General features: G+C 41.4%; 1 pseudogene; it reads right to left on the minus strand.

Moving 5' to 3' along the window:
* Positions 1-1,054: 1,054 nt before the first annotated feature.
* Positions 1,055-24,368, minus strand: part of LOC141922158 (cytosolic phospholipase A2 epsilon-like) — a 45,548-nt pseudogene continuing 22,234 nt past the window's right edge.

Consider the following 24,368-nt stretch of genomic DNA (forward strand, 5'->3'; position numbering starts at 1 on the left):
TTTGCACTTACACACCTCATTCTGCTTGTCTTCAGACTTCCTGCCTAGGTGCTTCCTGCTATCAGTGGGGTAATTTTTGCCCTTCACACAATAAAGCTCTAACTGTTTATGGGAACCTGGGAGTGCTTCCAAATTCCCAGGTCTGACTGTGCCCTCTGGCTACATCCCATGCTATATTGCGATGAGATCCAGCATGCATCAACATGACTGCTGCCTTTGCTCTCTTGTTTCCATGGAAGGAAAACCCTGGGCATATAGCCCGCGCAGGAGCGGTATGGGCTCCTGTAGTGTGCACCACAGGTAAACGTTCACCGACCTAAGTGGTAAGCAGAAGGATTATGTTTCTGTGCACCACGTAGGAGGAGACCCTTGAGGGCAAAGGGATTTGTAAGGCTTCCATTTTTGGCCCACAATAACAGGATCTCTTGACAAAAGATACTATAGCAGAGCTGAGGAGCAGGGAAGCCTGTAGGGAACATGGGCTGGTAGATACAAGACGTCTAGTAGATGAATCATAACATTGAATAAAAGTTAATTCAGAAAAAGAATAAATAGAGACGTGGGATTCCATCTGTCAAAAATCAGACTGCTTGCTTGAAAGAAGCCATGTTGCTGTGATGAACAGAGTGTCAGAAAGTTGAAAATTAATGATCTGTTAACTTCAGTTGCAATACTCTACACCAAGTTAAAAAATTGCTTTTGGGTGAGTGATAGTAGGTATACAATTTGAGATCTGCTCTGTGTTTCTTCCATCTTTTCAGATTTAACATTCTCAAAAACTGTAAAGCTTTAAACCTTTGGTATATGTCAATAACATTTAAATGAAGCTTAATAAAATAAATTAGCATGAGTCAGTTCTCGTAAAGATGGGTTTTAAATGTAATCATAAACTCAAGGGGTCCCAGGATCCTGGGGCAGTCCAAATCTAGGTCTGGAGCAAGCATAATTTCTTCTTCAGTTATTTTTCAGCAGCTATGAAGTAAGTCTGCATGTTGTCTTTAGTTGTCTTTCTAGTATAGGAAGAAGCACCTAAAAGAAATGACTTTCATATGTATTTGCTGTGAAAAAATGTTTATTTGCTGTAACTGACTCCAAAAAAGTGTTTTATTATACAAAGTTTATTGTTTATTTACATTCACATAAAAACTCCCTAGTTCATAACTGGGCTTCTTGATTTTGTTTCAGAGACAATGGATTTTGTTCCTTGCTGCATTTCTGGATTGACAGTCCTCTCCTTTTATAGCACAGATAGAGCACAGACACAGTCAACATAGATATCCTCACACTTCCTTGTCCACACATTTCAGCCTTGGCCCGAAAGATCTGCAAGTGCGAGCAGAGCACAGCCTCACCTAGCCACACTCCTGAGGTTGTCAACGAGGGAAGCACATTAATTCATTAAGGAAGAGCTCTGGTTTTTGTGTTTATTCCCTTCACTGACAGACAGGCTTTAGCATTTTCAATGACAAAGTGCTATTCTTAGCATTCTTTGGCTTTTCTTCACTTCCTAATCAAATTCATTTTTTTCTTCATTAACAGGATTCACAGATATTTTATTTCATATTCCCTAGTACTGGGCAGTCGGCCAAATGCTGGATTCCCTCTCTATCCGGCACACACGTACCATCCCCACTGGATGGTTTTCGCAGTGGTTGATCTTTCTTATGCTGCTTTTTCCGCTGCACGGCAGTACACAAGGCCTGAAGAATCAACTCTTTATTGTTCTGGACGTTGTAGTAACTTAGGTTCACCAGTTTGTCAAAATCTTCCTCTGAATAAGTCAGATTGTTTATGTAATATGGACCACAGCTATTAGCAACATCAACATCACCCTCCGCCATCTCTGAGGGACTACGTTTCACACCTAAAGGACAAACAATGACTCCGGTTAGTTAGCAAAAAGCTATTAGGGTCTCTGTGTTTCTCAGGCATGCTCACACAGTGGATGACAACTCAAAATCTTCCCTCCATAGGTGTTTTATTGCTGGGATATTTGGTTGGCAGCAGGGGGTGGAGAAACTGGTGGTGGTGAGGGGAGTAGGGATTGTCCTGGGTTCTCTTGGAAATGCCAAAATGAGTAGCTCCTCTTTTGAGCACAGGAGGGTGAGTCTCCCTGCTCCCTCCTCTAGCTCTGGGGTGAGCCATCAGCATGGTCCCCAGGTGCCCCTCAGCACTGATGCTCTCCCAGCCCTGGCCCCCTCCTTGCTGCTGTCTCCCAGCCATCACAGCACCCTACACTTCTAGCCAAGGTGTGAGTAAAAGGCAACTACTCTTTTTCTCTTTCCTTCTCCCAAAGCAGACAACTATAGCAAGGATCTCGTGACAGCATGGTTTCTTTGTGGGTGATGGGCCTGAAGCCACTGCCACTTTCTGTGCCTTCCATCTTCAACTCTGCATCGTTTTATTTTCCTCACTACTATGCTTTCATGCCTTCAGAAATAGGCTGCTTAAAATCCATGTATTTCAGTGATTCAAGCTTTCTAAAAGCACACCTGCCTTCTCGGCGACCTGACAGATATTCTTTTACCCAGCACAACCTAGCACATCCCCCGGCACAATCTGCTACATCAACTCTTGGTTCCTACTGGGAAGAATTATCAAAAAATACAGAAAACAGACCTAAAAACCTAGGTTCTATTATCTAAACTGAAAGACTTCACAGAGCCATTATCTGGACATATCCTGGAAGCAGATGGCACAAATATTTACTGTCATTTCATTGAGCTACCTACTACTGTAAAGATCTACAGGCCTTATGTAACCTCAGCAGTGAGAATGAACTTGATATTCCCCGAATCACTAAGATTTGGCAGGAATACTGAAAGAACTTTTCATGCCCATTTCATCATCCCAGGATAATCAACATATGCATCACAGATCCAGGCAAAATAATTAGACAGGTAGTCCCACAAGTGTCATCTCTGGAAATATTAGATCTGAAGACAAATTAAATTAACTTATTTGTTTTAATTAATTTGACAGTAGAAACCAGATCCAAAGCTAATGCAGAAGTTTATTTGCAGGCTGTCACAGAGAAGATATTCATAGGGACCTCCACAGTAGGTTGCTGGTACAGGGAGAAAATTACCCAAGGCTTACCATGGGAATTGCAAATCTCAACAAATTTATGGATGCAGAAGATGTAAAACTCATCTCCTCACTTGTTTTTCTAGAACCTTCATAAGTCACCTCTGATTCAGAATAACAGCTGATCTCAGCTTGGTCCTGGCCATCTGCTCTAGACAGTGTTTGATTTAGCTGCTCTTTTGGACACACCGCCACTTACTGAGTTGGTGGGAATACATCTGTACACTAAATATAGTAGATGCAACATGCACCCTCTGAGCTGAGGGTGTGTTTAAGTGATATACTCAATGCACAGTAGGCAAGCTTGCCCTTCCTGAACTCAGCAAAAGTGACTGCTCTCTGCCTGCACTCAGAGAGCGTGAGAAACCTGCTTGGCCATATTAGTTCTGGCTAGACTCTGTCCTGGTGGGACACAACATATGGGCAAGCTGAATTTACATCTACCTGTACATAGAATAAACAGGTTCTTGGAAGGGAAAAGATCAATTGATCTGGTTACATTCTGCAGATTCTTGGGCTCCAGTATATGCCTTTCACTGCTAAAGGACAGCTGAGGCTCCCAGCCCTGGGCCAGAGCCCTGAAGATGCAGAGATCCACTGCTGTACACTAGCCTGCACGCCTGACATGAGGGCTCATGCACTTTTTTTCCTTCCTCATCATTACCACAGACCCCTTGGTTTTCTAACAGCCGGTGTGAGGAAAAGAGAGCAGTAACAACCATGAAATGGGCACTAATGGTAGATAATACTGTCAGAGATAGATAACACAGGTGAACACAGGCAGAAAGTAAAATGCTTGATCCCCCCTCATCGCAGATAAGAGAGCATCAGAGGCTCTCTTATCTTATGATTTTTCTGTCAGCCTCCAGTGAGACCATCACATTGGCAGGAGGTTGTTGCCATAGCAAAAAAATCCACCTCCACAGTCACAGATACCTGTACCAAAGCAGGGCAGTAGGCTTTGTGGAAAGTCAGCATCTCTCTTACTGACAGGACCACATGCATTTGGGGGATCTTCTCTAACAACATTGATCTAGAACAGATCAGAGTTCTGATTTTCCTGGAAGGGTCTCTGCAAATCTGATAGATGTACTCCTCCAGGCTTTGCAGAGAGAGTTTTAAGCAACTGTTACTACTCAAGTGAAGCAGTCTGAGCCACCTCACACGAAGGATTTCCCCTTTCTACTCCAGTTATGGAGTAGTCTAACCAGTGCAGGAGTAACCTAGTTTGAATATGTCAGCTTTACGCATTTACTGCCCAGGCTCTAAATTCCCTTTGCTGAACAAGCTGATGGATGAGTTGGCTATGGAAAAACTGCCTGTTCGTGTAACTGAACTAATACTTTGGATGCTGTACAATCCAGATTTGGGCTAGGGCATGGTACTGAAGCACTATAAATTAAGCTGATCTCTGCCTGTCACTAACAAAGGGCAGACATCCATCCCCAGCCTACAGGCCTTTTCGCAGCATCTCTCCTGCTACTGTGGAGGCTGGCTGTCAGCTGAGAGATGGCAGCCCTCCCAAAAAAATGCATGGGCCGAGTCCTTCCATGTCAGCTCAGCTGAGACTTCACCTGTAGAGGCCCAACAAGGACCCCTTCTCTTTTTTTCTGTGTAGTCTCAGCTTGTAGCTACCAGCTGAACCGGTCAGGCAGTGCAGGCTTGCCTCAATATGCAGATATTATGCAGGTTGTATACATCTTCTACACACCTAATAACACCCCTTTTTAGATTCCCTGATAATTTGTGTTGACGTGTAGCATCTGCACATCATCTGATATTCACCTGACATTAGATAGCTGAGTTAGGAGTAACATCCCTGGGTTCTGGAAATTATTGATGGGGAGAGCAAAGGCAAACTCCCTCACAGAGCAGTACAGAAGCTAATTCTCAGTTCCTGTTCTAGTTCTTTCTCCTTTTCTCCTTTCTCTAGTTCTTTCTACAAAGGGCAACTACAAAAAACAACCTTTCAGTTATCTGATCTGTGTGAAGAGCTGGAGTATACCTATGTGAATACCCTTAGAGTATTTGAATCCTGTTCAGAACCCCAGCTGCATATCTCAAATGTGCATGAACTCAATCCAGAATATCTACAAATCAAAAGTACAGCATGACTTTTGATGACTTGCTTTTTTAAACAAAAAGGAAAATGATTAATACAATTGGAACAGTAGTTTCTGTGTTTGTTAATTTGTTATTAAATTTAATGTACCATAAACAAGCCCAGAATTTTTTGTTTTCAGTATACTGTGGGGCTTTGAAGTGATTAAAAAATAATGTGTTAAATGAGACTTTTTGGAACCAACAGAGGTAGTATGGAGTTGTGGGATATAGTACCAGGAATTAGAAACAATCTATTTTGAAGTGACCAGCAATGTTGCTACTGAAACTCTTGTTAAATTTCAAAGTAGGACTCACTGAAGTGAACAGAAGCTGTCAGCATGGGTCAGTGTTACATTTTCATCATTTTCATCATTTTGCTCATTCACACTTTTGTTTTCAAGGTTATCTGCTTAACTGTAAGCCTGGAAATTATTTTAAACAATGAAATCCTTAGATTCCCCAGAGCATTCTCTAACAGGAAAGGATGACAAGTATGAGGAGAGGAAATAACCCTGCTAACTTCTGCCTCTGCAGATAAATACAATATACTTTTCATCAGTAAACTCTACAATCTACCTATGAAAAAATCTGTCCCCAAAAAAATCTGAAGAGGGGCATATATGCTAAAGGCTGATGCCAGCTGCTGCTCTACTGTCAATGAAAATTTACATATTTTAAGCTTCTTAGTATGGTTCAGATCTAAGCAAAGTCTGAATCTGTGTTTACAGGATGATCTGAAGAACAGATATTGCATAGTAAAAAAAAGAAAGAAGGCAGCCACTGCCTCTGTTAATGTGAGGGGTAGTTGTAAACTTACCAGGTGCTTTGTAGTCCCGGAAGGTGTCATTTACTAGAGGGAAAAATATCACAATAGGCGTTTCTGGGGTCTCCTTGTCACCAACAATGTAGCATTCCTTCAGATGTGGAGTTTCCTGATCATCTGGCACCTTTGTAGGGAAAGGAATTCCCTGTTTTGCAAAGTATTTGGAGGCTTCTTTCAGGGGCTGGTTGCCACAATAGGAAAACAAACCAAAAGAAAACATCAGAACATGTGGGAAACACTTGGACAGAACTTCACCAGAACCCAGTTTCACCAGGATGTTTGTGGGGTAAGGGCCAAGTTCTGACAGATTATGGCACATACCCAATTTAGGTGTTGTAGACTGTATATGGAGCCAAGATCTGGAAAGTCAGAGTTAAATGGGATGGATCTGGGTCCACATGCTTGTCTTTGAAAATCTACATCCCACATTTGGGTATTAAAAATGTTACCTTTAGAGGACTTTTTATTTCAAATGTATTTAAAGTTCCTAAATACACACTTTGGTTGCATTTATTTGCATATCTGGCCTTCTGCATCAAACCCTTCTATTGTTATGATTGTGTTGTTCTGAATGTACGTTTTCCCATGCATAAGAATATGTATGATTGGATTGAGAAGTTATAGACAATTTTAAAATACATTTAGCTTCATTCATTCAACATCTGACTGCCTTCAAATCAGCTAAAACACATTTACACATACAAATGAGTAGATTTAGCTTACTAAATGCTTACTTTCTGATGACACTTGTACTGTTCAATAAAGATATGTGACCCTGGTAAACTGTTAGCTTATTTACACTTCCCAGATACTGGGAAAAAAGTTTCTATGAGTAGAGGATCAGCCATTCTTGGAACTCAGTGATGAGACAGAGATATCACTAAAGAAGAATGTACAAGGCTCACCCCTGTCTGGGAACCTGAACTGTAGTTGAAATGCAAAATGACATCCACTTTCCGTTCCGGCCTCATAAGGGGTGGGTAACTGGTAGCAAAGGCAAACGCCGTATCAATCAGGATGAGGTAGTCTGTTGCTGCTGTCAGGCGGTTGGGCTGAGAGTCAAGCTCACAGTCTAGAAAAGAAGCATTTTTTTTTCAGGGGTGGTGCTCAATAAAAGAGATGTGCTGAGGAAAGTCAGTTGTTAACAAAAAGATAATTCAGCTTTTCTTGGGTCTTAGACCTACCTATATAGCTGATAGTTGCAGTTCAGTAATTTTCAGTTCCTCATCTGGCTTCCTCTTTTCACTATTTACTCTGCAATTTCTTTGGCTTTCCTCTAATTAAGAGGGATTAACTTGGGGCTCAGGAGAATAGAGTTAATTCCATTTCCTGGTCTTGTGTGTGACTGTTCAGGTCAATTTTTATTTTTTTCTAATATGGAAAAAATTAAAATGGTACCTCATTGCCTCATTGTCTCAACTTACTAAAGATTAAAGATGTTTGTGCCTTGCACGCTATGAAAACAGGCACACAGCTACTGAGGTACACAGCTGAGGCAGGCATAACCCCTTGTGCAACATGGCAGAGCTGGTACCAGACTGAGCACTAATTCCCAAACTGTGTATCAAGCAATACTGTTTCTAAGGTTCTATCTTACTTTTAAGTAAAATGGTAACATGAAGCAAGGCTCCCTTGCACATCTCTTCATAGCTGACTGGGCAAGAGACTGCATATGATGACACCGGTGCCATGCCACAAGTGTGCAGGCTGGCTGGCTGTCACATCAGCAGACATATGCTGGTTCTTTCTCATCTATCAGTTGCCAATCTTCATGAAATTTTTAAGAACTTGTTTTTGAAGCCTCTCCTGCTAGCTAGTTTCAGATTTTGGTAACAAACAGTTTCAAATATTATCAGAGGATGGGAACAGAACAAAAAGGTAGTTGGCTTGATAATCTAAGCATTGTTACATTTTTCACAGGGATGGTTTAAAGTATAACTAAAACCAGGGTGCTCTTATCATACCTTTCCATTTGGAAAACTCGCTCTCTAGGTAGTTGTTGTTCATCTGGAAGCCCTTCAGAAAGTTATGGATTTCTGAAGCTGCTGGACGTAACATGGCAATATCTCGGAAAATGCCTGAAAAGCTGTCAGTGGGACAAACCACTCGAGTATCCAGCGCATTTGGTCTTGCAGGGAATAGGGTTTCATCATCTGCAGAAGAATAACAGTTCTTGTATGTGGTCTCATTGTTGAGGTTAATCTGTGCAATCATAATCTGTTTTAACGCTTTTGGCAAAATTTGGACTTCTTTCTCTTTTTATTTCCAGGATCTCCACAAATCTCAGTTTTTCAGCTAAGCTTTGAAAAAATCCATTTCTTCTTCTTAGTCCACAGTGGTAAAAGCCCTGTTTGTACTGTAAATTAATGTGTCTCATCTACCATAACTTCCTTTGCTTTTCTATGATTTTATCCACTACAATATCCTGAACTTATCCTGTCTTGCTTTGCTACTCTGTGTTACAGTTTATCTCTCAGCCACGCACACAAAAAAGCCACACAATCACAATCTCTTGGCCACACAAACATAATTAATGTTCCTTACTAGCAAAGGCGAGCTCCTTGTTTTAACGACAAGAAACTACCCCCTACAAGTGCAAGAAGATAAAATAAAACACCCTTTTTGCTACATTTGTTTTCCTTCTCATCTTTTTTCTCTGCAGTATGTCTGTCTTGTGTGTTTCTCCTTGAAATCCCACCCTGCAGATCTTTCTTAATTTGGTAGTGTGTTTTGCAAATCTCATCCTTAGGATTAGTTTGGACTGACTTGAGATAGTGCTGAATTTTGTATCCATGCTTTGTAGACTCCAGAGAGGCAGGGGTGGTGATTGCTTTTGTTTCTGTAAAGCCTCATGCCATACTCCAGCTTCCAAGAGAGGAACTGGAAGACTGTGGATTGCTAGGGAAGGCCTCCAGCCTCTCCTAGTTTACAGGGATATTTTTCTCCAGTTTTACCCTTGTGCTCTGCAAATGGCTCATATGAGGGCCATTCTCTCTTTTTATTCCTGTGACAGATCCCATGTATTCTTTTTTCACACAACTGAAATGATTGCCATACTGAAATACATGGCATGAATTTCCTCCTGGTTTCCATGTGGATTACAGGAAGCCCTGAAGAGGGAATTCCAAAATGGCTCTGAAAAATTAAGTGAGAGAATAGCAGCACAGAGGATAAAAGAAAGAGAAAGAAAGAAAAAAAAGAGACAATAAAATAACATAATGGTGTAAGAATAACCCACCTATGTCAGTAATTTTGTCTCGGGTCCATTTGTGCCAGAAGTCCTCTGAATTAACAGATATATACCAAGCATCCATAAGATTCAAGGAAAATACACTGCTCCAGATCCCTGTGGCATAGGATATATTTGACAGACAGTAAACTGGTAAAGACCTGGAAGCATTTTCATTCATAAAAACCTTCAGTACCTTCTGAATTCTCCAGCAAACTGTATTCATTATATTATCTTAGTGCACAAATAAAAGGGAATGTATTTATGAATTGGTATATGAATCCATAATGTATTTATTGGGATATATGAAGAGGGCTGGTAGTATTTTCAGTATAGCTGCTAACACATTAATTTTTGTTATGTGGCAAATAACGTTTTGTCAAGTACATCTCCATATTCTCCACCTGTCCTCAATGTATCTTATTCCCCAAGTTCTCAGCGTTTGTAATTCTAAAAGTTTTATTTCTTTCTAGCATAATCCTGTTACAGGTATGCAGTTATGCAGAACTGTCAATCACAAAACATTCAAGATTCATACACTAATATCCCTTAGAATGAGGAAGTTGACTTAAAAGTTTTGAAAATAGAAAGTGTAAATATATGAGTCTTTTGATTTGTCTTCTGATTTTTGAGGGTTTAAGGCATATCTGGGTAACATTTTCAAGTTCCTCTAGTAACAGATGGAGCAAACTTGATGGCAGCCCAGATTGCCACCTACCTGCAATCATCTTTTCAGGCTGATAGAACACTGTTACCTGGTATGGTTAGATGTGCTGGGTGTGCAATGATGACTTCCTGAGCCCTCCAAACTGCAGAACTAAACCTGGCGCTCCTGGGAGGAACTGAGTGATGGATAGAAGAGGCTGGACCTGGGCAGCCTGGCCACCTCGTGCCCCAGCAGTGCCAGCCTGCAGTCAGAGGGACGGGCCCAGCCATGCAGTAAAGAGCTGCAGGACCATTGTAGTCCTCAGGGACTCTGCCTGCTCTGCTCCGGGGCTGGGTTGCAAAGGAATTTGCTGAAAACCTTTCAAATATCTGTGTCACTGCCTGAATGAGGGGACTCTGGGTCACTGGCAGGGAACGGGGGCAGAAATATCCTAGCATCACTCTAGGGAAGGGAGGAAGAAAATGCCAAGGTGGGAGGTGTAGGAAGGGGGCTGGTGACCCGCTGGCATTTCGGACCACAGAAAGGGAGACCTGGGTGCCTTGTTTGACATTGCAGCCAGGGATAGAGAGAGTCTGATTTTCTTCCTCACATCTCACCACTAGCTGTAGTGAAATCTCCATACAAGCAAGAAGTCTGAACTTCTCAAAAAACCCTGAAACTTCATTTATGCAATTGGTGGAAGTAGGAAGAACAATGAGGCAAGAGATTGCTTTTGCAAAGGGAAAAAAGGTTTCTTTACTGCTTTTAGTGTTCTTATGCAAGAGGGGGAAAATGGTAAATATTATGACCTGTTTGCACTCTGAAATGCAAGTGTTATCCTGGAGGATTATTCAGAGTTAGCTGCGGCAGGAACATTGTAGATAAAAGGCCTTATTTTAGAGACTTGGCTTGCAGAAGAGACTGATGATTTAACTTAGCAGCAATGTTACACAACTTCTGTTGCTGACAAAGACGAATAAGTATTGTGAAGGCCTCATGTCAGTAAGCATAAACACATATGAAATCAGATAAAGCTGTTCAACTGAATAAGACTGCAGAGAAAATAAAAAAATCCTGCAGATGGTGACCTGTTATTAGTTGTAATATTTTACCATATGCTGCTCCTGGCAGATAAAAAATACACTAACTGCTTAATTTCAGAAGAGGGGTTTGCACAGGAGTGGGTTACATTACATTACATTACAGTTCCCCAGAGTAACAAATCACCTTCCAAAAAGCAGATTCTGGATTCTGGGATTTTCTTCATCAGGTGACCCATGAAGAACTCGCTACCAAAATCTTCCGCACGAATGAAGGTGCCATATTTTGGGAATCCTACCTCATAAGGGGTGAATTCCACCCATTCTGAAAGAAGAAGCACAAGGCAGACTGATTACAGCAGCAGAGGCACAAATTAGTTGAATAAAACATGTGATATTGGCCAGGTTAAGGTACACTAACGCAAGGCAAGGCTTCTAAATAGCGCACTTTGCAAGCAGACATTTATTCATAGTAGAGAACATGAAGAGTGAATTATCCTCTTAAAATAAAATTTCTCTACAAACTTTAGATTTCTGAAGTTTTCTACAAAAATTCATAGCAGGTAATTTCATGATAATGTCCTCCATCATCCTGCTTTTGATCCTGAATACAGCTGAATATACTAAGGCCTTCAAAAATTTAACTATTAAATTTCTGCTCTTAGGTGTATTGGCCTTTTAGAGTATTTGTGCTTTGAATTGATTTCTTTACCTAATCCTAAATTGACCCCTATTGAGATTAAATGTTAAATGCAGTTCTGGAGTATTATTACCTCTAAAATCCTGGTCGCTGATTTTGTCCTTCACATTGAGAGAGAGGTAGATGGGCAGGGGATTCTGACCCTGATTTAATGCCTGCTGCTGATCTGTGAGCTTATGGGAGTTCTCCTGTTTTGAAGAAGGACAGTAGCTGAGGACAGTTAGATGACACAAAGAGCCTCCCACTTCATCTAAGCCTGGGTTCTGACAACGTGGTGCATACTAGACTCTAGCTAGGATGCTCCCCACTGGTTTACTTCAGAGAGGTGCTGTCAACCCTACCTCTGATCCTCCCCTGCCCCAGCACTTCAGCACACAAATAGTCTTGAATTAAATTCACACGATGAAAAAAACCTGAGATTTCAATAGTAGGAAAAAAATGCTGTTATTCATGTTATTTATTTCAGAAAAATGTCTAGAATATTTGAAAAGCAGTCTTGACAGGAAATATTTCATTTAGAAAGAGTAATCCCTTCACTGACTGCCCAGAAAATCATCTTTTCCTCAGACCTGTGACAGAGCCAAGGCTTAGGCAGAGTTAATGTTCAATGAACCTTGACCCTTAGTGCTTCTGCTGTGGAGCATCTTACATACTCAGGCAGGGTGGAAAGGGTAGGACAGTTTGGGAGCAGTACCCAAGTTTGAGAGGGTGTTGAGTTCAGATCCTCCTCGAAGGGGAGCTGCAGGTGCTCCTCCTCACTGAGGCAGCCCTTGGAAGGATGGCTGTGCTGCTGGGCTTCCCTTGGGCTGTGCTGGGCAGGGGACAGGGCTGTGGCACAGTGGGGACACTCACAGCTCCCTGCTGAGCCCATCCCCAGGAGGTCTCTACTACTGTGCAGTGCTCAGGCAGTAGAAATTTGGATGCATGTGGGGTTAATCATATTACAGGGGAATGTTTTCTCTTTCTTAGGTAAAAATGGCCTATTGGGAAGGAAAGATTCGTGACTACTAAAACAGAGCCTGAACAGTGCCTTTTGGTGGAAATGTTTACAGAGTGACATAATTCCATTAACAACTCAGAGATACTGTCTTCGGGTTTGTGATTTTTCTTTGCCTTGTCACACCATGCATCTCTTTTAAAAGAACAGCAGGATTTTCATTTAAATATTTACATATGAATTAATTTAAAAATTGTTCATACTGTAAGTTTCCTGTTATTTCTCTTTATTCCCAACCTTTCTGTATCAGGTGTGATGTTAAGATCTGCATAATGCAGCCAACAAACACAAAGAATGATACTGCAGAGGCACATGCTTTAGGCATCTATCTGAAAAACAAACGTGCAAGCAAAAAACCCCTTTTCCTTAAGAGTGGTCAAACACTGGCATGTGTTGCCCGGAGAAGTTGTGGAGTCTTCACCTGTGGAGATATTCAAAAGCCCATGGTTCAGGGCAGCCAGCTCTACCTGATCCTGCTTAAGCAGGGCTGTTGGACAAGATGACTTCCAGAGGCCCCTTCTGATCTCAACTATTTTTCAATTTGCTGTCTGCCCTCACTGCTATATTCAATAAATATTCAAATCTGAAGAGAAAGGTGCTGCTATTGTACCTTTTCATGTAACATGGTTTCAATGATGAGTCCCCACAGATCCGTGAAACATATCTGATGTCCTTCCCGTTTCCTCTGGCACAACTCTTTCAAATAGTATTTCAAACGATCAGGAGCAAAACAAGTAAAGAATTTATTTTTGAGCACATGCTTTCGGGCATCATTGAGTGTTTCCTTAAGATCCTTTTGGGACCATTCAGGATCTTCATACAAGTTTGACATGGTCCTAATAAACAAAAAAAAACCACACAAGGAAAAGCATGAGTTCTGAAGCAAAGCTTTGGGAAGTTCTGGAGGTTCGTGTATCATGCCTTGATTTACATGAAAAAGCACATATGTGTGTGGTACCATCCACATATTTAATCAGGACTGCATTAATTCCAAATGTGGGCAAATACCCACTGAAGGAAACAAGAAAAAGCCACAACAGAGAAAGAAAGCCCTTTCTTGATAGATGATAGGTTTCAGATCACATCTTGACATCACATACAGAAAATTCCTGTGAAAACTTTGCTTATCTTGGGCTTACCACGTTGTGCCGGATAAACCAGTGATGTATGAAACACAGTCCAAGACATTCAGTTCCTGCACACTGAGAAGGTGAGCATACATGGCTGTCAGAGCTCTGGTTCCACCACCCGTTGTCATGATTGCCACCACAGGTACCTGTTCAATCCCAAAATACATGCATTTAGTGACATGGTCTGAGAAGGGATACAGACATCTTGATTAGAAAAGAGCAGTGATAAAGTAATAAAGATGCTACATGCCACCAGTCTGCAAGGAGAAGAAAAACCTGAATTAATAATCAGGCATAGAAGGAGTAAGAAATACTTCATGTTTCCTCTTCCAAGCAACTATGCATTAGGAAATGAAAGCCATCATCTCAAACATCACATTTTCAGTGCTCTATTGCAAAACCAGTAACAAACCAAAAAAAGACTAGAGAAAAGGTACCTCCTGCCATTTGAACCAGTTTTTTATCAGATGCAATAGGCCAGAAAACACAGGTGCTGTGTCACAGTTTCCAAGTGTGTAGTAATGACCTCTGTTACTGAAGTTTGCTAAAGCCAGTTTCTATTATTGTATAGTTATTTCACAGGCCATACTAGGTGTATCATGACTGTTGGGTTTAAGAGCACAGACCGGTTCAGATCCCCTAAGACCAGAGGCTGGTGACATCATCCCCTTTTACAGTTTCCAGAGGGAAAGAGAAACCATACTCACTCTACCTACTACATATGTATATGTACTAGGTATTTGAGTGAACTGCAATTACTTCTTGCTGTGATGGTACAGAAATCCAGGGTCTGGCACTCTTAGAAAAAGGATTAATCCATAAATAGGAATTGGCTCCATTAACAGTAAAGTTAATTACCATGCATTGGGGTGAATTAGTCTCTTGTGCAAATCATCAGGAGAATCTAGGGAGACTGTTCTTCAGGGAAGTAAGGGTGCCTCTACATCTGAGGGGAAGGAAATGGCCCATGGTTTAGTGCTGTCATTTAAAGGCAAGGTCCAGCTGTGCAAAAAACCTGCTGAGCTCAGTTTAGGGCAAAATGAGGAAAATTTGTCATGTCTGCATTTGAGTTCAGGCTTCACACTGCAGTCATGGGAGTATAATTAAAAAAGAGAAACCTGATTTCTCTCTGCCTTGGACCCTCTGTTATCATTCAAATTTGCCAAGCAAGCGCTCGCTCTAACTGCAGCTGATGATGAAGTCAGAGTGGCAGCATGCTGTGCTCACACAATGGGAGCCTAAATGCCGGCACAAAAGGCACAACAAAATAAAGTCCAGTTTGAACTGTGAGGGAAAGAAGTGCTGAATCTATGTTTTAGATCTGGCCAAGATGATTGTGAGATCTAAAAGAAGTTGTGGCTTTGGCCTGAGAGCACCTAACCCTTCTCTGCATGATTGTGCAGACTGATGGTCAACACAAAAGTAGATCCTGTAGCAACAGAGCTACAGGGTTTTTTTATTAATGTTTCCTATGAGTACTCATTTCTTCCCTCAAATAGAGAAAATAAGTCAACCGTGGCTGGCATGTGAAACTTTAAGCTGTTTCCAGGAAAATGAGAATTGAACACGAATGCTACATTTTAACATTCAGCTGTGGAGAAGGCAGAGAATAATTATGTCTCAGATACCTCATCCTCCTGTAAGTCCTCCTCCAGCTGGAGAATGTCCTTCAGAGCGGCTGCAACCACCTTCTTCCTCTTGCGAATGAAATCCTGTTCCTGAGCACACAGGTCAAACCCCAGGCGTATGTCTAGGTCTTCCTGGCTGGAACAGAGGATCAGGCATCTCACATCACGTTTATAGTTTAATTCAGCATTTTAATTGCTTCTACTCCATAAATAGACATGCCTTCACCATCAGGTCTGCATAAAGCAAACCAGGAAGAGATGAAATGCTTTAGTTTGTTCCTGGAGAACAACAGTATGTCTTCCTTTGGACTGAGAGGTTTTGGGGGTGTTTTGCTCCTTGCTGAAGATACCTGAAATTAAATATAGCTACAAGTAACAGAATCGTTCCCTTTCAGACATAAAGGCTAAAGTCTGAAGAGGGCAGTGTTTTAAAGGTGGCTTTTAAATGCACCTTCAAAAGTCATGCAAACTTCCACTGATACCTGCAAATTGTGGACTGAAGTTGTGGACTTTCATGTTTGGATTTTTTTTGTGTGTGGGTGTATATAGTAATTTATGGATATTTATAAGCACTACAGTTGCAGTTTGGAAACTGCTATGAAAATCTTTCTTAGGTGTGGTAAGGAAGAAGTTTTTAAATGACACCTGTAAAATGATGTATATCTCATAGCATATTTACCTAAAATAAACGGCACGATAGAACTTCCCTTACGACATGTTACGTCATGTAGCATATTCATCTTAGAAATTTTACTAAGGCCTTAACCATATCTCAAAATACACAATGTGTTGCCTTGGTTTCAAAAAAAGCAATCACTTGATTGAGTGAATTTGCATTTATCTATTTGAGTAGACTTTAAAAAATAAATGCAAGAACACTTATTATTTTGATTTTTTCGTATCCTAGAGTGGCCAGGCACTCTGACTTTCGTCTTTTAGTTTTTTACTCTGACCTCGGGAAACGGAAAGGTTTCTTTTAATTAGTTTTGAAATGCTGCTTTTATTGAAAATCTGCATTTGGCAATAATTTATAGAGGTATCAAAGAGGGTCTACAGTGGCCCTTAGCATGTAATTTTGATTGCAGAAAAATATCAATAGAATATTGGTGTGTTCCTTATAAAACCTTCTCTTAACTCACTGTATAGTCCCATTACAGAAACTCATGGCTGCTGAAAATCTTTGTATTGTGTACTGAGTCCATTTTATCTTACAGTCTGAAATGAGGATGAGCCAACATTCAGGATTCAGGCCAATCCAAAGGGATTGGAACTCAATTGACAAATATCCAAATTCAAAGAATCGAGGAGAAAAACACAGAAGGAAGATAAATAAGATACCTTACCATTTTTTCACCTTAAAGTGCAAATCAAATTTTCTGTGCTGAAAATTCAAAAGGTAAAATTATGAATATTGATATTTTGTTTAAAGCAGTCCTTTTCTCCCATTCAGAGTGGGACACAGCTCTTTTGGGTCATCATTACATCTACAAACTCTGAACCCCAGTAAACTGAGATTAGGAGATAAGACTCTCCGCTCAGTGTTTCATTAGTACCCAGAGATGTGCACCAATTTAATAAATTAAGACTTTGGTATTATCATCTATAGTCTGCATCTTCTCTCTGTTGTGAAACTCAGGTGTAGCTTGTGCTGGTACTACTTAGCCACACAAATAAATAGCATAAGAGCTGCAGTGCTACACCTCACCTCCCTGGAAGGGTCCACCATTAAACACGGGTCTTGAAACTAAAGTCTCTCACGTAACAATGTGAGATACAAGGGGAAGCCAAACAGGCTGAGCACCCTGCAAGTGTGGCACGGGTTTGCCTCCTGCAGCAGTGTGCCAGGCTGCACCCTCACCCCTCTGTCTCGGTGGCACCCAGTGACCTCCAGCCTGTCTAAGGACATGGACAATAGAAGGAGGATGAGCAACAACTTAGACATTTTTCTTCTTCCTCCTTCTCCCCTGGATTTCCCATTTTATTTTGCTCCAAAGAATTTACTTCATTATGCATTGCCCTAGATTCAAAGTAGGTTAGAAAACAACTGGCTCTGTATAAAGAGAGGTGGTCTTTGGTTTCTGCTTCCTGGGAATCAGCAACAATTTTTAAAAGCTTGTAAAGGATTCCTCATGGCCAGCAGACACTTACCTCGCCGACTACTTCCCGGTCGGAGGGGAGCGATTTCAGAGGGAGAGTCAGGGGGATGCTTCTCCTCCTTCCTGCTCCGCATGACACACAAGCGCACTGAAAAGGAGCACGGAGTGCCTTTTGGTTAAGACAGAAATGTTCTCCTCTTGCTGCCTACTCACACGTAAAAGTCAGATCATAGGACAGTCTATGTTGTCTACCATGTTCTGGGGCAACGTACAAAGGTGGGAAGCCTCCTCTTCTTTGTGAGGGCAACATCCAGGGAGGGTTGCTTGTATTTGGCATAGTGGAAGAAAGTGGGATCTGGGAGAGAGGAGCAGGAGTCACAGCCCACTGAAACTCTCTGCGTTTCTTCAAAGGATCCTCTTACTGTAAATGTTAGCTCATTCTCTAAAACAATGAGATAAACAGCACATAAAAAGTTACTTCTAATTGCAAAAAAAAAAAAAAAGAGAAAGGGAAAAAAATAAGCAAAAGGTAGTTTTGAACAAACCCCTTCTCCTCTTTGTACCTGTAAAGCTGTCTTCTGAAAGTGATCCAAGACCCAAACATTACAAGTGGTTGTATCTTTATACTGGTCTGAGCAAGAAGCTGGATGGGAGCATGACGTGAATGGCACTGAATTTTAGACTGCTGCATTTCTATTGCAGTTGCATCATGACACAGCGAATGCAACCAGGTACTTTGCATTGTAAATCATCCTCATCCCAGGCCAAATAATGAGCAAGAGAAGTTCTCAGTCCCCTAAAATAAGACCTGACTCTGCAGCAGATGTCCCTACTTATATGAAGAGATCAGCTAATCCTGCTGGAGTGTGTTATGCATGCTCTGAGATTGCCTACCAGATCCAGCCCCTCAGGGGATGTGGGCAGAGGAGCTTCTAGATTCTGGATCTTGATCAGGGTCAGGCGGGAGCCAGCTGCTGAGTGGCTAACCCCTGCAAAAAATGAGGTGTTTCTGTGTGTATGCAGAAGTCAAACTGTCAGAGATCCTTAGGAAAGTTAAGGCCATGGGCTATCTCACTTAAGGAAATAAGCTTCTTCAGGGTTTAGCAGTACTACAGCAGAGGTTTTCAGGACCTCAGCCTGGGGTTTAGATACTTTCTGTACAAGCATCTGATGTTGTTTCTAGTCTGGCACAAGGCTCCCCGTGAAGTCAGAACCCTGAACTTATAGCTGCTGCAGAACTGGTGGCGTTCCCTACTGCAAAATTTTTACAAATCACCTTAGATATGGTCAATTAAAGCCTTAATATTTGGATGATGCAATTTCTAGGTATTGTTAGACTGGGTAAAATCACTAATATCCAGTTAAATAATTAATAAGCTTACCTGAAAAATGCTTCTTTTTCAGTCTGCTGTTTAAGTGAACTTCCAAGCAGGCTACTTCACGACACTAGAATAGACATGATGGGGGCAGAGAATTAGATTACTCACCCAGTCATCTCACCACCAGTGCTGGCAGATGTTGGAAGGGTCATTGTAGGGTCATTGCCTGAATGTGGGGACCAACTGTGTTGAAGACTTCTGCCAGACCCAGTGAAAGTGAAAATTAACTTCATTGTCACATGGGAAGATGGTGTTATGCTAAACATATTGTAATTTTCAATGGATGCAGACAAAACAAGGCAAAATGATAGCAGTCTGATGGCTCTTCTAAGATCATGCTGGCCTCCTCAAAGATAAAGCTCCTAAGAGAAAAGTTATCACTAAAAAATGAATACTTGAAGTTTTTCCCTCACTGCCATCATAGTCAGCTAAGGTAAGGAATGATGTGGGAAAGAACGCAAGAGAACAAAGCAAATAATATTTTACCACTATTGCCCCATTTGTGATGATGGCTTCAGGAGGACCCCGGCTAGAAAACAAGAACAAATAATATGTGTTTTATAAACAATATAATCTGGATACTGTCCTGAACAGGACACCTTTTCCCCTCTTTTTTTTTTTTATTTGGTCCTTCCTATTGTTTTTAGAGATACATTCCCTTTTCATTAGATGCCACATAACTACCTAGCGGAAATGATTCAGCTGCAATAAGGCACCTGGAAAGTGCTTGTAACAGCCTTAATAGCACAGGTATGTCACAGGTTGGGTAGCAACATTCTCTTCAGTCATGAGCTGCCCAGAGAATGCTCTCCAGAAAATCTATAGATTTACTGCAGTGGAATTTACCAGCCCCAGAAAACCAACTCTAAACTATGTGAGTAATACATAAATTTTAGGAGAAAGTCACTGAATGAAAAATTCTGAACTCATTCTTGACATCATGACATTTTCTTTTCTTATAATGATTTGCTGATGCACATATTAAGTTTGGAAAATGGGTGAATCTGGCTATTAAGATGATACTGGGTGTACACAAGGTTTCCCTGCACTGATGCAACACTCCAAGCTGCCCATAATAATGGGGTTTTACTCACATGCTCTCCAATACAAACTCAACTTCTAGCTCCTCCCTCTTCTGAAAATGAAAGGGAAAAAAAAAAAAAAAGCATCAGTCTCAATTAGCATGTGCAGAGAGCAAAGTGACCTTCATTTTTGCAAGCACAGTTTCCTTTATGCTTTAATAAGTAATGATCGTCTGTTTTGTGCTTGCTATTATCAGCAATAGAGGACAGAGTCAGCTTTTTCTTCCCCAAGGAAAAGAACTCAATTGTACTAGCAGACAAATGGTATTTGGTGCTCACCAGTCTCCCCACTAAACCTTTACTTTTCAGTTTCTTCCCTGCCAGCTTCCATGTGCTGAACACGATATACTAAGACTTAGTGTTTAGTAAAATATTGTGGAAACAGGCCATTTGCCTGTCCTTGTGTTGTTTTTCTTTTTATAATCTTTGTGAAGATTTGTCAGGACACACTTTGTGTGTCATTTTCTGTCAGATTATTAAAAGTGCAAAGCTCCCCTGAAATTGCATCTGCGCAGGGGCTCAGGGATTTGGCCAGAATCTGTGCCAGAGGTAATCAACAGCAATTTGAGAAGGCTGTCTATTTTGTCACTGGTGTGCAGTTTCCAAGATTTTAATGAATTTGTTATATTTTTACCACCAAGCTGTTCCTGGTGGTAAAAGACAGAAGAGATGGCACACCTCTCTAATCAGAGGGGAGAGAATGGATGTCAAGACATACTAAACATCTGACCAAGCTCTTACCTGTGGGTTTAGTGGGAATGCAGTAAACACTCTTTCCCCAGGGGAGATTTTAGCTACATCAAAAAGCACAATTGCGTGGTCATCATCATGAATGATGTCATCATCAGAAACAGTAATTTCCAAAATATTCTGGAAAACGAAATGAAAAATATCCAATTTGTTAGCATATACTCAGGAAGTATGACATTCTGCAGCTCTCCCAGGTTCAGCGTTTACTTTACAGAGAGGAAACAGAAAAGTATTGATGACAAATGAGAAAGAGTAAGAAAACAAGTGTAATCCTCTTTATAAGAAATAACTTCTAGTCCTGTCAATTAAGGCCGAACTGAGATCTCTCTTGGGTCACCTTTTATGCTTGTAAGTAGCTCTCACCAAAAATGTGATCTTTTAGGAAGTAATATGGATAGCTATAAGTCCTATATTGCCCCTTATCAACAGGGACAATAGAGGTCACTTCATATCAATAACCACCTTCCTGTGTCCTTGGGCTTTCCACTTTCAGCCATCTGTTCATAGGTATTTGGGTGTAGTGTAATTAGAAGTACCAAACTGAATAAAGATCTTAATGATACTAGAATTCCTGGCATTAATATGCCATTATATCAAGTCCTCTCAGGGAAGGATGTGTTTTTCTGTTATAATGCAGCTTTATAGTTTTATTTCAGTGTTTCTCTGTGTTGTCACTCTGTCATTGGTCTTATCAGCCTTCTGCAAGTCAGTCAGGCTCACATTACTGATATATAAATAGTAAGTATCTGTTAGGAGAGAAGTGGATTCCAACAATAGCTAAAATTGTTTCGCTCCAGCTTGCTAGGAGAGTTTTAAGTAAACTCAAAAAGGCATTAGAAGACATGACATTCTCTTTTTGGGCTAAACTGAAAGAACTGCATAAAGCTGAGATGAAAAAGAGAGTTTTTGATTTGTGTACCTTGACTTGTCTCTGTATCCGGAAGTAGAAAGTTTCATTCCATACTGGATTTCTGCAGTTTTTGATGGTTTTGGTGTGGAATTTTTCATCTGAAGCAGTTGGTAACCAGAGGCTCACGTAGCAATCAGATTGGCTTACTATAGGAACATAAGCGCAAAATATCTGACATTGGAACCACAACACACAAAGTGGAGGCATTGAAATGCTCTGTAGCTTAAACACGGGTGGGAAATGACCAGTTCTTTCTAATATACACTGGCCAAACCAGGAAGACAGAAATCATACAGATGGATAAATTAATTTGTTGTTCATCACAACACTATTTTAATAAGCAGAGTATTTGAATGACTATGCACAATCCTAAACATTTTAAAAAAATACAGCCATAGCCAGTGGATAGAACAATATGAATAGCCAGGAGTCTTACATTACAAAGAATCACAGAATCATCAAGTTTGGAAAAGACCTTGAAGATCATCCAGTCCAACCATTAACCTAACACTGACAGTTCCCAACTACACCATATCCCTAAGTGCTATGTCAACTCTACTCTTAAACACCTCCAGGGATGGCGACTCCACCACCTCCCTGGGCAGCCCATTCCAATGCCTAACAACCTGTTCCGTAGAGAAATGCTTCCTAATATCCAGTCTAAACCTTCCCTGGTGCAACTTGAGGCCATTACCTCTTGTCCTATCGCTTATTACTTGGTTAAAGAGGCTCATCCCCAGCTCTCTGCAACCTCCTTTCAGGTAGTTGTAGAGGGTGATGAGGTCTCCCCTCAGCCTCCTCTTCTCCAGACTAAACACCCCCAGTTCCCTCAGCCGCTCCTCGTACGACATGTGCTCCAGACCCTGCACCAGCTTCGTTGCCCTTCTCTGGACACGCTCGAGTAATTCAATGTCCTTTTTGTAGTGAGGGGCCCAAAACTGAACACAGTAATCGAGGTGCGGCCTCACCAGTGCCAAGTACAGGGGTAAGATCACTTCCCTGTCCCTGCTGGCCATTATTGCCCCTTATCAACGTTGTTTCAGCTCTCTGGAATTTTCGCAGTAGGAGAAATTGCAACCTATGCAGCATAGAGCGAGCCTCAGTCCCTGGGAGGAACTGGGCATAAATTGTCTCTGTGGCAAGAGCAGGCCGTTGTCTCATCCAGCTGGAGCCCAGAGAACACCAGCACTGGGTGGGCCAGGCTGGCACTAGGAGTCAGTGAAGAGAAATGACTTTCGGGTGAAGGGCAGAAACAGCAGGAGAAGCAGGTATGAGTCCCAGTAAAGGAAGTCACTGGGGAAGCTGAGCAGCCTGTATGGGCTCACATACCTAACAGGAGCAAACTTAATCCCAGCTTTTCCTAGCTTTAGCTACTTTGCTTTGTAACTCTTTGTCAGGATTTTGTGCAAGTATAACATTTTGACGTGCTATGCTTATGTGCAGAGAAAACCATGAACAAGATTAGAACATGATCTAGAAAACTGACTTTCTTAATCCACTTTTTGTCTGCAATTTAACTTTGTGAGAAATCTTAAAAGAATCAAGCTTGCGTCTGATTCAGATAATAAATGTCTGGCATACCTGGTTATTAACCCTTCCCAATGGAAAATTAATTATTTCACCTATCCATTGTCTCCTTAGGTGGGAAAGGAAGGGAGAAGCTTACTAGCAGTACAATTGTTTCTTCAGGAGGTCAGTAGGTGGCTGGAGCCTCTTCCTGGTGCTTGCCAATGCCTGAAAGACCTGGAAGCTATTTCATACTCCGCATTTCTTCTCAGAAAAAATGAACTGACAGAAAGGGTTTGGATCTTGTGGATGAAGAGAGTGAGCCTGCACTTACTAGAAGGGATCAGCTCCCATAGGTCATGAGCCAAGCAGACACCAAAGAGATTCTCAGACCTTGGTCTGGAACTTTTTCAGAGGCTGCTGAAAGGACTGATCCATCCTGTTGTGTAAATACAGGCTTCGGTGAGAAAAGCGGAGAAGGGGAGAAGTCTAGTCCCATAGAAATTGATAGAGATAACAACTACCTCACAAGCAGAGACAAATACCTTCTATTTGTAAACACGACCCAAGTCTTCAGTCAGTTCCTCAAGGTTAAAAAAGTTTGCCCTGGTGTCTTTGCTCAGCATATCAGATATATGACTTTGGGATAATTTGCCTAGATATAGGGTGTTGCTTGAAATCCAGTGGCCCTGTGACTGGGACATCCCCAGAGGGCAATGACTGTCAGGCAGGGAGATTCCCACGTAACTCTTCACACTGAATCTGAAGAAATTTCTTGACACTGCCAGGAGTTTTCCCTCATGAAGGATGTAGGTTGCCTTTCTGTCTTTGAAATTATTTCCACAGGCAACATTTCAACGTCTCTTTTTTACTAAATCGAAGTGACAGGATAATATATTGACTTCGGCAATTACCAGTGTAATATTCAATTTACAACATGCGGGAGGGCTGCGGTTACCGATCTGTCTGATAACTGAAACATCTCCCCTCAGCATGGTGTCTGACAGCCTGCTGAGCTGTGATGTACTCATCCTAAAAAGTGGTATTGCTGGCTCTGATCTACAGAGTTTCTCAAGAGCATATAGGAAGCCTGTACAAAAGCCAAGAACTAAACATGGCTTCAGGCCATCCAGACCATCCCTGCTGTCATTAACACACTTCTGCTGATCTCGAGTATTCCAAAAACATGAGTCCAGTATCCCCAAAATCGCCAAAGTGACTGAGATGGAACGTACTTCAGAAATGTTAAACTGATCTGAGAC

The sequence above is a fragment of the Strix aluco genome, chromosome 4 (assembly GCF_031877795.1).
Source record: "Strix aluco isolate bStrAlu1 chromosome 4, bStrAlu1.hap1, whole genome shotgun sequence".
In the NCBI taxonomy this organism is placed as follows: domain Eukaryota; kingdom Metazoa; phylum Chordata; class Aves; order Strigiformes; family Strigidae; genus Strix; species Strix aluco.